The sequence below is a fragment of the Canis aureus genome, chromosome 7, assembly GCF_053574225.1.
Source record: "Canis aureus isolate CA01 chromosome 7, VMU_Caureus_v.1.0, whole genome shotgun sequence".
Taxonomy (NCBI): domain Eukaryota; kingdom Metazoa; phylum Chordata; class Mammalia; order Carnivora; family Canidae; genus Canis; species Canis aureus.
Window position 1 is genome coordinate 4594025 of NC_135617.1, and position 12049 is coordinate 4606073.

The following is a 12049-nucleotide window of genomic DNA, read 5'->3' on the forward strand; positions in this document are numbered from 1 at the left end:
TTTTAACTCCTTTAATTATCAAAACAGCCCTGTTACTTAGGTACTGCTATTATCTTCAGTTTACTAGTGAGGAAATGAAGGCAGAGAGAGATTAAATAACCTATCCAAGTTCAAATAGTAAATAGAGAAGCTGAGATTCAAACTTAGTCTTATCCTTTTCAAAACTTCAACCTCTAACATTCTCCTTTCCAGTATATAGTTAATCATGAATTCCTATTATTTCTTTAAAATATTCTCACTTCTCTCTTCTTTTCTTACCATTACATACTAATCCTGGTCCTTTCTTAGAGTCAGCAGCTTCTACCTAGGTTACTTGTCTGCCATTGTCAGATTTATAGCCAGATGTACGGCTTTTATCATTTCTTTCCTCTTCTCCATAATCTGTTACAGCTTGCTCTTATGCACTACTTTAAGCCCATACTTTCCTCTTTTTTTTTTTTTTGTAATTTTATATAGCACTTATCCTCCCATCTTGAGGACTCCTATTACACATATGTGTCTGTTTCAAGTTGTTGCATAGGTTACTAATGTTTTGATCTTTTTTTTTTTTTTCAGGCTTATTTTGTGCCTCATTTGGGGTAATTTCTATTGCTTTTAAGTTTTTAATCTTTAATTCTGGCATTTCTAATGTGCTATTAATTCCATCCATTGTACTTTTCATCTCAGACATTTTTCATCTCTGGTAAGATGTAAATTTTGATTCACATTCTTTTTATATTGTCTGCATCTCTGCTTAATGTGTCCAAGCATTCCTCCACTTCCTTCAGCGTATGGATTTATAGTCAAGAGAGTTATCTTGGTATCTTTGCTGATCCCAGTACTTACCAGTTCTTGGCTTGTTTCTATTGCTGCTTTTTCTTCTCATTATGGGCCATATTATTCTATTTCCATGCCTGATAATTTTTTATTAGATGTCAGACATTATGAATTTAACCTTATGTTTGGGTTATTTTGTATTTCTAGAAATATTCTTGAGTTTTATTCCAGGACGCTGTTACTTGGAAATCGTTTGACACTTTCAGTGCTATTTTTATGCTTGTTCAGGTGAAACCAGAGTAGACTTTATATAGGGCTAATTTTGCTCCATTACTGATGGAGTGACCTTGTGATTATCCTGCCTGATGTCCTGTGAAGGATGAGACTTTTTCCTTTCTGGATGAAACACATTATTCCTGCCACTGACCCCCTGAAATTGTTCCTTCTGCTCCTTTTAGTTCTTTTGCTGCTTTGAGTAGGTTCCTCACAAGCATGTGCTGATACTACTCAGTAAGTCTTCAGGGAGCCCTCCCCAGGTCTACTCTACTCTCTCTCTGCAACTGTCTCCTCTCTGGTACTTGACCACGCATGTTCCAGCAAACTTGGACTCATGCTTCCTCAGGTTGCTGGTCTCCACTCGGCTTCCTTCTACCTCTGCTCCCTGGAGGCTCCCTCTAAGCAGGTAGCTATTAGAAGAGGGCTCACTTTGTTTCCCCTCTGTCAGGGATTACTCTTCTTACCAGCCATTGTCTAATGTCTGAAAACTTGGGGTTTGTTGTTGTTTTTGTTTCAGGCAGGAGGGTAAATCTGTTCCTTATTACTCCATGTAGACTGGAATCTCCATGTCTGTTCATTTTTTTAAAAAATTCAGCTCAAATACTAACTCCTCTCCAAAATGTTTCATAATCCATTTTCTAGTCAGGAATTGTTTAACTGCAAAGAACAGAAGCCCTTTCAAAGAAGCTCTAATAAAAAGGAGATTTATTATTATAATAGAGAAATCTCTTAGATCTTCACTGCATGGTACAAACAGGTCTGTCTTCTCTTCCATTCTCTTCTCTGCACACCAGTCTTCTCTGCAGGGTTCTTTCCACCTGCTTTTGACTCTCACTTGCCATGGTATTAACTCTGGCTTTAACTCAACATGACCTTTCAGCTCTAGTCCTTATACTGTGTAATCAGATTACCTATTTATGTAAATGGCCCCAAGGAGCCAGAAAATTAGTATTAATCTTTGGTAAGCAAAGTTCAGTAGTGACATGACCATGATTAATATTACAATTAATGTGTTTTAAATGAAAAAAAAGTTTTAGAAATAAGTATTTCTCACGCAAAATAACTAGGAAGTTAGTCTCAAATAATATTGAGTAAACACAATGTACCAAGATAGCTCAGACATTTCGCTTATGTTTTTTGATTAAATAATATGGTTCATCTGTGAACATTTTCAGAGCACATATTATGTACCAGACACTGCCAAAAACAAGAATAATACAAAGGAGCTTATACTCTCATACAGCCCATAGAACCAAATCCAGCCCCACCACCTGTTTTTGTAAGTAAAGTTTTATTGGATCACAGCCCCTTCCATTTATTTCCATACTACCTGTAGCTGTTTTTGTGCTTTAGAAGGTATAGATATTTGCAGCAGAGACTCTATGGTCCATAAAGCCTAAAAATGTACTATTTGTCCTGTTAGAGAAAAAGTTGGCCAACCTGTGGTATTAGGTGGTTACAAGTATTTTTTAATATCAAAAGTTTGATTTCTTTTTGCAGTGTCAAGACCTTCTTTATCAGGTCTTAGACTTTGACCAGAATGAATATTTAGAAGTTAAAGGAATGCCTGGGTGGCTCAGCGGTTGAGCATCTGTCTGCCTTCGGCTCAGGATGTGATCCCAGAGTTCTGGGATGGAGTCCCACATTGGGCTCCCTCTGGGGAGCCTGCTTCTCCCTATGCCTGTGTCTCTGTGTCTCTCATGAATAAATAAATAAGATCTTAAAAAAAAAAAAAAGTTAAATTATTTTCCTACAGTCCTGACATTAGCCATTTAAAGCTCTTTCCTCCTCTCCCCCATTTTTAAGAAGGTCTTGGCTTCATTCATGAAAACCATAGGATTGTTTTGTCTCTTAATTAATTTCTGGTTGGATTTGGAGTACCTCACATGAGGGCATCTGGGTTTACTGGTGATTCAGAACACATGCGGTATGGTATTTGGCAAGAGGTCAAAGGCCAAGTGTTGCAGCCACCCACATAACAATCTTTTGCAAACGATCAAGTGTTTTCTGTAATTGTAGCAAAACAGATTTTTCTTCTCTCGTACTATATTAAAACAAAAGCAATATGCTTTGAAATGGTTGAAAATTAACTAGTTTTCAAATTAAACACAGAAACTCAGGGAATACCATCTAAGGTCTACATGTGCTTGTGAGGTTAGTAACCAATATGTATAGTTCCTCTTGTGTTCATGGTTATCATTAGTTAAGGTAAAGAAGTCTGACACAGATTTGCATGAAGTCATTCACCCTTCAAGTCTCTGCTACTATAAAAATAGTTGTTATTCATTTTTAATATGTGTCTCTTTAAAATGCCATAGTTACGAATCTCAATATCAAATGCTAGATTCTCCTCCTGCTCCACAGTAGGAGTTTGCCACTGAAAAGAATATAAGAAAGGAGTCCGTTTGATTTTGGGAGTTTTTATAACTAGTTTAACCATTCATCCCAGTTTGCTTGGAATGTTCCTAATTTATACTAGCATAATTATTAATAGTGCCTCTGTTTATTCAGAAAAATCCCAGTTTAGATGACAAATGGTCACCCTATTTATCTATAATCATGTTGACCATTGAGCAGCTGGATCTGCTTTAAAATTTAGCATTTACTGGGGATCCCTGGGTGGCGCAGTGGTTTGGCGCCTGCCTTTGGGCCAGGGCGCGATCCTGGAGACCCGGGATCGAGTCCCACGTCGGGCTCCCGGTGCATGGAGCCTGCTTCTCCCCTCTGCCTGTGTCTCTGCCTCTCTTTCTCTCTCTCTCTGTGACTATCATAAATAAAAAAATAAAAAAATAAAAAAAATTTAGCATTTACCCAGCTTTTACATTTATTCTGATTCTAAATTTCAAAGGACCATTGGTAATTGATGACTGCAAGACAGCACAGTTGTTAAAGTGAAATTTAACTTGTGTGCAGGCTTATCTGATAGTTAAGAACCTAGATTGTGTTTCTAAGGCTCAAAATAATTTGAATCTTTACTGCTAAAAATGAACTTATGGTGTAGTGTTTAGGGACTCCTCAGTCTCTTTTCCAATCTGCTTCTCTAGGCTTTTCTCATTTTTCTCTTTATCACGAACTCTAGATTTCCATCTCACTTAGACACTTGGATTTTCCTGAATATATCCTACACTTTTTTCTAACATACCTTTCTTATAGTATTCCTTCTATTTTTTTTTTGCACTACCTTTTCCTGTCTATGCCTATTAAATTCTTGCCCATTCTTTAAAGTCCAGTACAAATATCACTTCTAAGAAACCTTTTTTGCCATACCCGTGTTCTAATTAATTTTTCTTTTCTCTAGGTTCCCTAAGCATTTTGTTTCCATCTGTTATATATTTGACTTGGTGCCCCAACCCTATTCCCGGCTAGAGTTGAGGCAAGAGACTATATTAAATTCATTTTAAAATCACATTATTGGGGCACCTAGGTGGCTCAGTCCATTAAGCCTCTGCTTTCGGCTCAGGTCATGACCTCAGGGTCCTGGGATCTAGCCACATTGGGCTTCCTGCTCAGCAGGGAGTCTGGTTCTCCCTCTGCCCCTGCCCTACCTCCCTGCTTGTGTGCATATTTGCTCTTTCTCAAATAAATAAAGTCTTCTAAAAATATAAATAAAATCACAGTACCTATACAACATCATTTATGTACTAGGTGTTCAGTAAAAATATATGGTTGATTGTTGGCTTATTCTCCTAATTTCTTTAGGACAACTAGGCCAGAAAATATTTTCAAAAGATACTTTCTTCGTAAGCTTTGTAAGGGTAACTCTAGTACTCCAATTTCTAAGTTTATTTACTACTTTTACTTGTCTTTATTTTATCTAGATTTTTGTTAACACTTTTTTTCCTTCCGAGAGTATATTCTCATTGACACTTTAACTAGAACCAAAAGTTTCTGTTTTTCCTTCCCTTCCAAGGCGGTTTGCCAGGTTCCACGTCCTTCTTACATTCTTTCCCCATTGCCATCTTATTATCTTCTGCTAATTCTTGAAGATGATGAGATGACCAGTTGTCTGACTACTTACATTAGTTCTCTGGATTAATCATTGCCTTCCACAAATTTCCTTTATTTTGGCCACTATATTTTTAAGGAAGAAGAAGGATGAAAAGTATTAAGGAGTTCAGGAAAGTATACCTTACACATTAACCTACTTTGTAAAATTTTTCTAATGGCACAAAGGAAAAATGAGCAGGTGACATTACAGCCCTGGCATTTCTTTTTCTTTCAAGTCTAATATCATTAGACTTGGAGTGTAGCTCTTTAGGCATGTTATCTTGGCTATATCAAAATTTTTTATTTTGTTTGGATGAAAGAAGAAGTTCACAGGAATTTTCAGAACCTAAACCAAAAGGTGAAGCCAAGTGCTAAACAGCTGTCTTTGCCATAGCTGTTAATCAAACCATCATTTGTCCTTGATGTAGTGACTGGCAGTTGGGAAGTTTTGTTATAGAATTGTATTCAGTGCTCTGAACACATGTGAAACCTTTCATTTTCTTCACTCCAAATAATAATTAGCATTTTAGTTTACATAAATTATGAGCTAAAGATTGTGACTTGTAAATGAAATATAGGATAAGTCAATTGGTCTCATCTACCTTGTTTGTGTTACAGACTAAGTTCTTGGGTCATCGTATATATGATAGATTGATGAAGTCTAAATTTAATCTGTTCTCTCACATAAGGAAAATTAAATAATAACCCCTAACTTGTGGGAGCATCAAGGTATACTTTATATTTCACCATGTTCTTGTGAGATGGATGTTATTTTGGAATACATGAGATATCTTAAAAAACCTATTAGAAGGGAACCTTACAATGGAGGTTACATAAAATATTACAGATCCATAGATTCGTTCATAGCTTTTGACAAAGAGCTCTCAAATTCTCTGTTACTCTATTACTTCATCTTCGGGAAGTTCAGCTAGATTGGGCCAACATGCAGGGTGTTTGGGGCAGTAGGAGAGGTAGTGGGACAACATTGCCTAATGGCAGTCTCACTCTTTGTGTTCTGCTTTTGGCCCTTCAGTTCATAGCAGTGAGTTAAGGTCACCTTGAATGGTACTACCATACACTTTTATCATGAGGGGTAAGTAGTCAGCATTTCACAGTACAGAAAAATTACTGTCCTTAGATCAGAATTAGTAAGTTAATTGTGGTTTGAGAAGGAGCTTAAAGATTATGGGTTGAAGAAAAACTGTCTTTTTTGTTATGTTTTAAAGAGAGAGAGATTGATAGGTTTTCTAAATAGGGAATTAGATGATTTGACAGACTTGAGAGACTCAAAAGGCTAAAAATTCCCTAGAAATGCTAAAATTAGGCGAGTACTCCTCTTGGTAGTTTATAGGTTTAAACTGAAGAAATTAATGAATGTATAAATTACTTTCACTGAAAACTGATTATAAGGTAAATGTTTAAGAGATCTTTAAGAAATGTCAAGTAAATTTGAAATCAGCATTGGTAGAAGGATTAGGAAGGAGTATGGATTATAGAAGAAATGCCAGTGTTAACTGTTATTCTTAAAGGTCTGATACTAAAAATATTTGCATTTGATTCAATAACCTTTTAATTTGGGATATTTAAAAAAAATAATAATTTTGGATATTTTTCATTTCCTGTTAAGAACTCATTGGAGGGGTGCCTGGGTGGCTCAGTCAGTTAGGTGTCTGCCTTCAGCTCAGGTCATGATCCTAGGGTCCTGGGATCGAGCCCCACATAGTACTCTGTTCAAGTAAGGAAACTGCTTCTCCCCCTCCCTCTGCCTGCAACTCCTGCTGCTTGTGCATGCACGCATACTCTCTCTCTGTCAAATAAAATCTTTAAAAAAAAAAAAAAAACTCATTGGAAAGTATCACAGTGATAATTTTGAAAAATATCACATCTGTGATGTGATTACATATAGGTAGTTCCTTATCACTAAATATGATAAAAATATATCCCTGGAGTTTTTGTTATTTTTTTAAAGATTTATTTTATTTTATTTTAAAAGATTTTATTTATTTATTCATGAGAGACACAGAGAGAGAGGCAGAGATGCAGGCAGAGGAAGGAGCAGGCTCCATGCAGGGAGCCCAATGTGGGTCTTGATCCCGGGTCTCCAGGATTACCCCCTGGACTGAAGGTGGCACTAAACCGCTGAGCCACCGGGGCTGCCCTTTAGAGATTTATTTTAGACAGTGTGCTTGTGAGTGGGTTGGGGGGGGGGGGGTGGCCAGAGGAAAAGGGAAAAGGAAAGACTCTCAAGCAGACTCCCTGCTGAGCATGGAGCCCAATGTGGGACTTGATCTCATGACCCTGAGATCATGATCTGAGCCGAAATCAAGAGTTAGATGCTTAACTAACTGAGCCACCCAGGTGCCTTAGTTATTTTTAAAATTTGTTTGAGTGGTACTTTGCTAAAGTGAAAAGAACACCAAACCAAGAATCAAGAGTTTAGAATACTTCTGGTTCTGAGGTCCTTGGAATTCTTATCCAGTTAACTGTGTGACTTGAGGTACTCCTGAATCTTTTATCTCATATATAAGATGGGTAAACAAACTGATATCTTCATACAAGGAGTTACTATGGAACAACAAAAACGAATGAACTACTCATAATGTGGTATCCTGGATGAACATTAAAATAGTGCTGGGTGAAAGAAATCAGACATAAAAGAATATGCCATTTTTATGAAGTGCTAGACAAAACTATTGTGAAAAATCAGAACAGTGATTGCTTCAGAGGAGGTGGGGATTGACTAAAAAGCAGCACAAGGGAATTTTGGAGGTGATGAAAGTGGGAATTGTTCCATAACTCATCAAATTACATACATTTGTCAAAATTAATAAGATGCAGTTAGTATTTGTGCATTTTATTATCTGGAAATTTTACCACTCCTCCTCTCTTTGCCCACCCCCCCTCCCTTGAAAAGAACAAAAAACAAGTATTCCATGTCATCCTTGTGCAAGGACCATGCTAATCTATCATTCCAATTTTATTAGATGTACTTTTCTCAGTGGTAGTGGATAGGAGTTCTGAAACTACTTTTTATGTTTTTAAGGATTGTGCAAACAATACAGTAAGGAAAATGGGAACCAGGTTTCTTACTGTTGAACAAAAGAGAAACATGGACATAGGGACAACTAGAATGTTTCTAGGATATTGGGTTGGAATTGGAGGTATCAAATGAAAAAAGGAATTGGAGGTATGAGTATAGTTTTTATCATATACAGAGAAGGATGGATGGATAGATAGAGAAATAAATATAGGGTATGTGTATGTATATAAATATATAAATTTCCTAGTATGTGCTCATGGATTCTAGAAGTAATGATACCCGCTTAGCATTGAGGATACTTTGTGTCCAGATCTTGATTTCTAAATAATATTCTCCACTAAAAGTAACCAAGACTCCCTTGGGAAAAGTGCAAGATGAACCTGAACACCTTCTTGTTTCAGAAAATAAAAAAGTGTTCAAGGAATGATGAGAATCTAAAGGACATTGAATTCAGGTTTCCACTCAGACATGAAAGAAATTAGAAGTTGTCACTCTTGTCCTTATAGTAGGAACAAAGTTAAACTAAAAAGCAACAGTTCTTCTTAGATCCATCAGAGAACTGAGATCACAGAGTAAACTAATGCCCCCAAAACTGGAGAGACAGGCAAATACAAAGAATCACAGCTTGCTGGGAGCATAAGCTAATGAAGCCAGGAACTAGTAGGAAAACTTAACTGTAACTGATGACCTGCCAGAAGCTGAGTGTGGATTAGCTTGATAGTTAAACACTCCTGGGGGTCCAGTTTTAGGATGGCTCCCACGCTCTTGTGAGTTTTTCCTCCACAGGCTCCACCAGGTTCTCACTGTTAAGATCGGAAGGCAGGTGGATTTCCTCATGCTTCCCGCAGGAGAGGAATAGTAACCATTTTGAAATAAGCCCACAGCATTCTGTTTTTTCCCTGCTTAAAAGGGAAACCACCAGAGCCCAACCAGCTTGGGGAAACCAACTTTTTCTCTAGCCTTGCTGTCTCTCTAAGAGAGGAAAAACTGCTGAGAGGCACTTTCAAAAGCCACAGCCAGGAATACAGACCCACTAAAAGACTCAGACCTCATCCTTGGATTATGGAATAGTTCCCCTCTCCCCACACTTTACCTCTACATCAACAGGGCTCCTGTATAATAATAGAGGATTACAGACGAAAGAACTGCAGGGTTTGTACTTTATTTAGGGAGTTTCTAGGGAAACCCAAAGACAAGGACGTTAGAGGAAATTTTAGTTTTGATACCCATAGCTACAGTAAATACAGCCTAACTCCTAGTCAGATACGACAGAGATTTTGGAATTGTCAGACTGGAAATTTAAAATAACTATGATCAATATGCTAAGGGCTCTAATGGAAAAAGTGAACAACATGTAAGAACAGATGGGTAATGTAAGCAGAGAGATTGAAATTCTAAGAAAAAAGTCAAAAGAAAATACTAGCAATCAAAAGCACTGTAACAAGTAAGGAATGCCTTTGATAGAGAAGAGAGAAAGGAGCAAAACAAATATTTGAAATGCTAATAGCTAAGAGTTGAAAACTCCAAACTACCAATCCAGGAAGCTCAGAGGACACCAAATATGACAAATACCGAATCTACACCTGGTAGTGTAGAAGTGTTGAAAGAAAAAAAATCACCAACCTAGAATTCCATATATATTGAAATGGTCTTTCAAAGTGAAAGAAAAATGAAAACTTTCTCAGGCATAAAAATTGAGGGAACTGTCACCAATAAGAGCTGTTACTTGCCTTGCAAGAAATGTTAAAAGAAGCTTTTCAGAGAAAAGGAGAGTTAGTGAAGGAATAAATGAAGGTGTAAAATAAAACCTTTTGTTTTCTATCCTAAGTGGATATAATAGATAATACACACAATGTATTGGGTGATTATAGCTTATAGTTAAGTGAAATTTGAAGCAATGTTACAAGGGGTAGGAGAGAGAATTTGGAATACTGTTTTAAGGTACTACCTGTGAAATGCAATATAATGCTATTTGACAGTGGTTGTAGATTAAATGTAAACAGCAACCTCTAAAGCAACCACTAAAAAAGTTCAGTTTTAATACTTTTTTTTCAGTTTTAATACTTTAAAGATGACGCTCCACTGACTTCTGGTTTGCATTGTTTTTGATATGTTTGGCAATATGTTTTTGTCCAACATTTCATAATTTTCATGACTTATAACTGCCTTATTCAGGCTCCCCTATAACCAGTTTTATGCTTAGTAGAGCTAACTGGCCATATCGGTCTGATACTGTTAAGTAACTGAATGTAGTTCTAAGAAAACTTCCATTGAATTCTTGTACAATATTTTTGGATGGGGTGGTTTGAGGGGTGCGAGGAGGCTATGCTGCTTCTACCTTTCGACAGAGCAACTATTAAGTGTGTATGGTAGGTCAGTTTTATTAAGTTTATTGTCTGAAAGTTTTATTATCTAAAAACTTTCTTACATTGACAGTTTTTAATCTTTAATTGCTTTATCTGTTTTTGGTAATGATCACTTTAAGTAGAACATTGCTAATTGACAACATATCTTAATGTGATTGAATGTTTAAAATAGTATACTTAGTGCATCATCAAGTGGAAATAGAGACATATAAGTGGTTTTAGAAGCTAATGTTTGTATTTCTCTTAATTTAGTCATAATTTATTTCTGTGATGCAAATCTAATAATTCATTTTAATGAATGCATTGATTTTTTAAAAATTTTTATTTATTTATGATAGTCACAGAGAGAGAGGGGGGGGGGCAGAGACATAGGCAGAGGGAGAAGCAGGCTCCATGCACCAGGAGCCTGACGTGGGATTCGATCCCAGATCTCCAGGATCGCGCCCTGGGCCAAAGGCGGGCGCCAAACCGCTGCGCCACCCAGGGATCCCGAATGCATTGATTTTAATGGTATATTCAAAATTAGGTCTTTTCATTAGAGACCTCCAGAAAAAAGAAAATCCAGTGAGCATGAATGGGCTAAAAAAATTATTTAAGAGCTTTATTCAGATACAGTTTACAGTTTGCCTGTTCATCCATGTTGTATCAGTACTTCATTCCTTTTAATGGCTGAATAAATATCCCATTGTATGGATAGTCCATGTTATATTTATCCATCAGTTAATGGACATTTGGGTTATTACTACCTTTTGGCTGTTAGGAAAAAATGTTACTATGAACATTCATGTACAAGTTTTTGTGGGTATATATTTTCATTTATCTTGGGCATATAACTAGGAATAGAATTGCTGATCATATGATAACTTCGTGTTTAATCTTTTGAGGAACTACCAGCCTATTTTCCAAAGCAGCTATACATTTAACATTCTTAACAGCGATATATGAGGTTTCCAGTTTTTCAACAACACTTGTTATTGCCTCACTTTTTTTTTTTATTATAGCTGTCTAGTGGATATGAAGTGTATTTCATTGTAGTTTTGATTTGCATTTATCCCATTGATGGCTATTGATAATGAGCCATCTTTTCATGTACTTGCCATTTTTATATCTTCTTGGAGAAATGCCTATTTATTTTACCCATTTTAAAATTAGGTTGTCTTTTTAATATTGAGGTGAAAGAGTTATTCTAGATACAAGTCCTTTATCAAACAGGATTCCTAAATAGTTTCTCTTATTCCATGTGTTGTCTTTTTACTTTCTTGTATAGGTAAAATTTTAAAGTCCTTCAGTGTTCAACTACCATTAAGTATGATTGAACAGTTTACTAGATTTGCATTAATTTAATTACCTGTAACATTTTATTGATGTGTCTTTAAAAGAAAATTCAGGCATTTACATACAAATTTGACTGGATAGTAACTTTATCTTGATTAGCTATTAATACTGTTTTATATCACTGGAGGTGAATTTTCAGATAGTAATCGGATTATTAATTTTACTTCAACCTTGGATTACTTACCTCTGAATTGAAATACCACAAAGATTAACATGTGTGACTATTCTGGCTGTAAAACATCTGAAACTAAAACAATATTTGTTTTTTTGTTTTTTAAGTAGGCTTCAC

At 36.3% G+C, this 12049-nt stretch overlaps 1 protein-coding gene and 1 pseudogene across 6 annotated transcripts in view; one reads left to right on the forward strand and one right to left on the reverse strand.

Moving 5' to 3' along the window:
* Positions 1-12049, forward strand: part of REV3L (REV3 like, DNA directed polymerase zeta catalytic subunit) — a 177305-nt gene that overhangs the window by 26499 nt on the left and 138757 nt on the right. The window lies entirely within an intron of this gene.
* On the reverse strand, positions 7929-8021 carry LOC144317926 (U6 spliceosomal RNA; annotated as a pseudogene).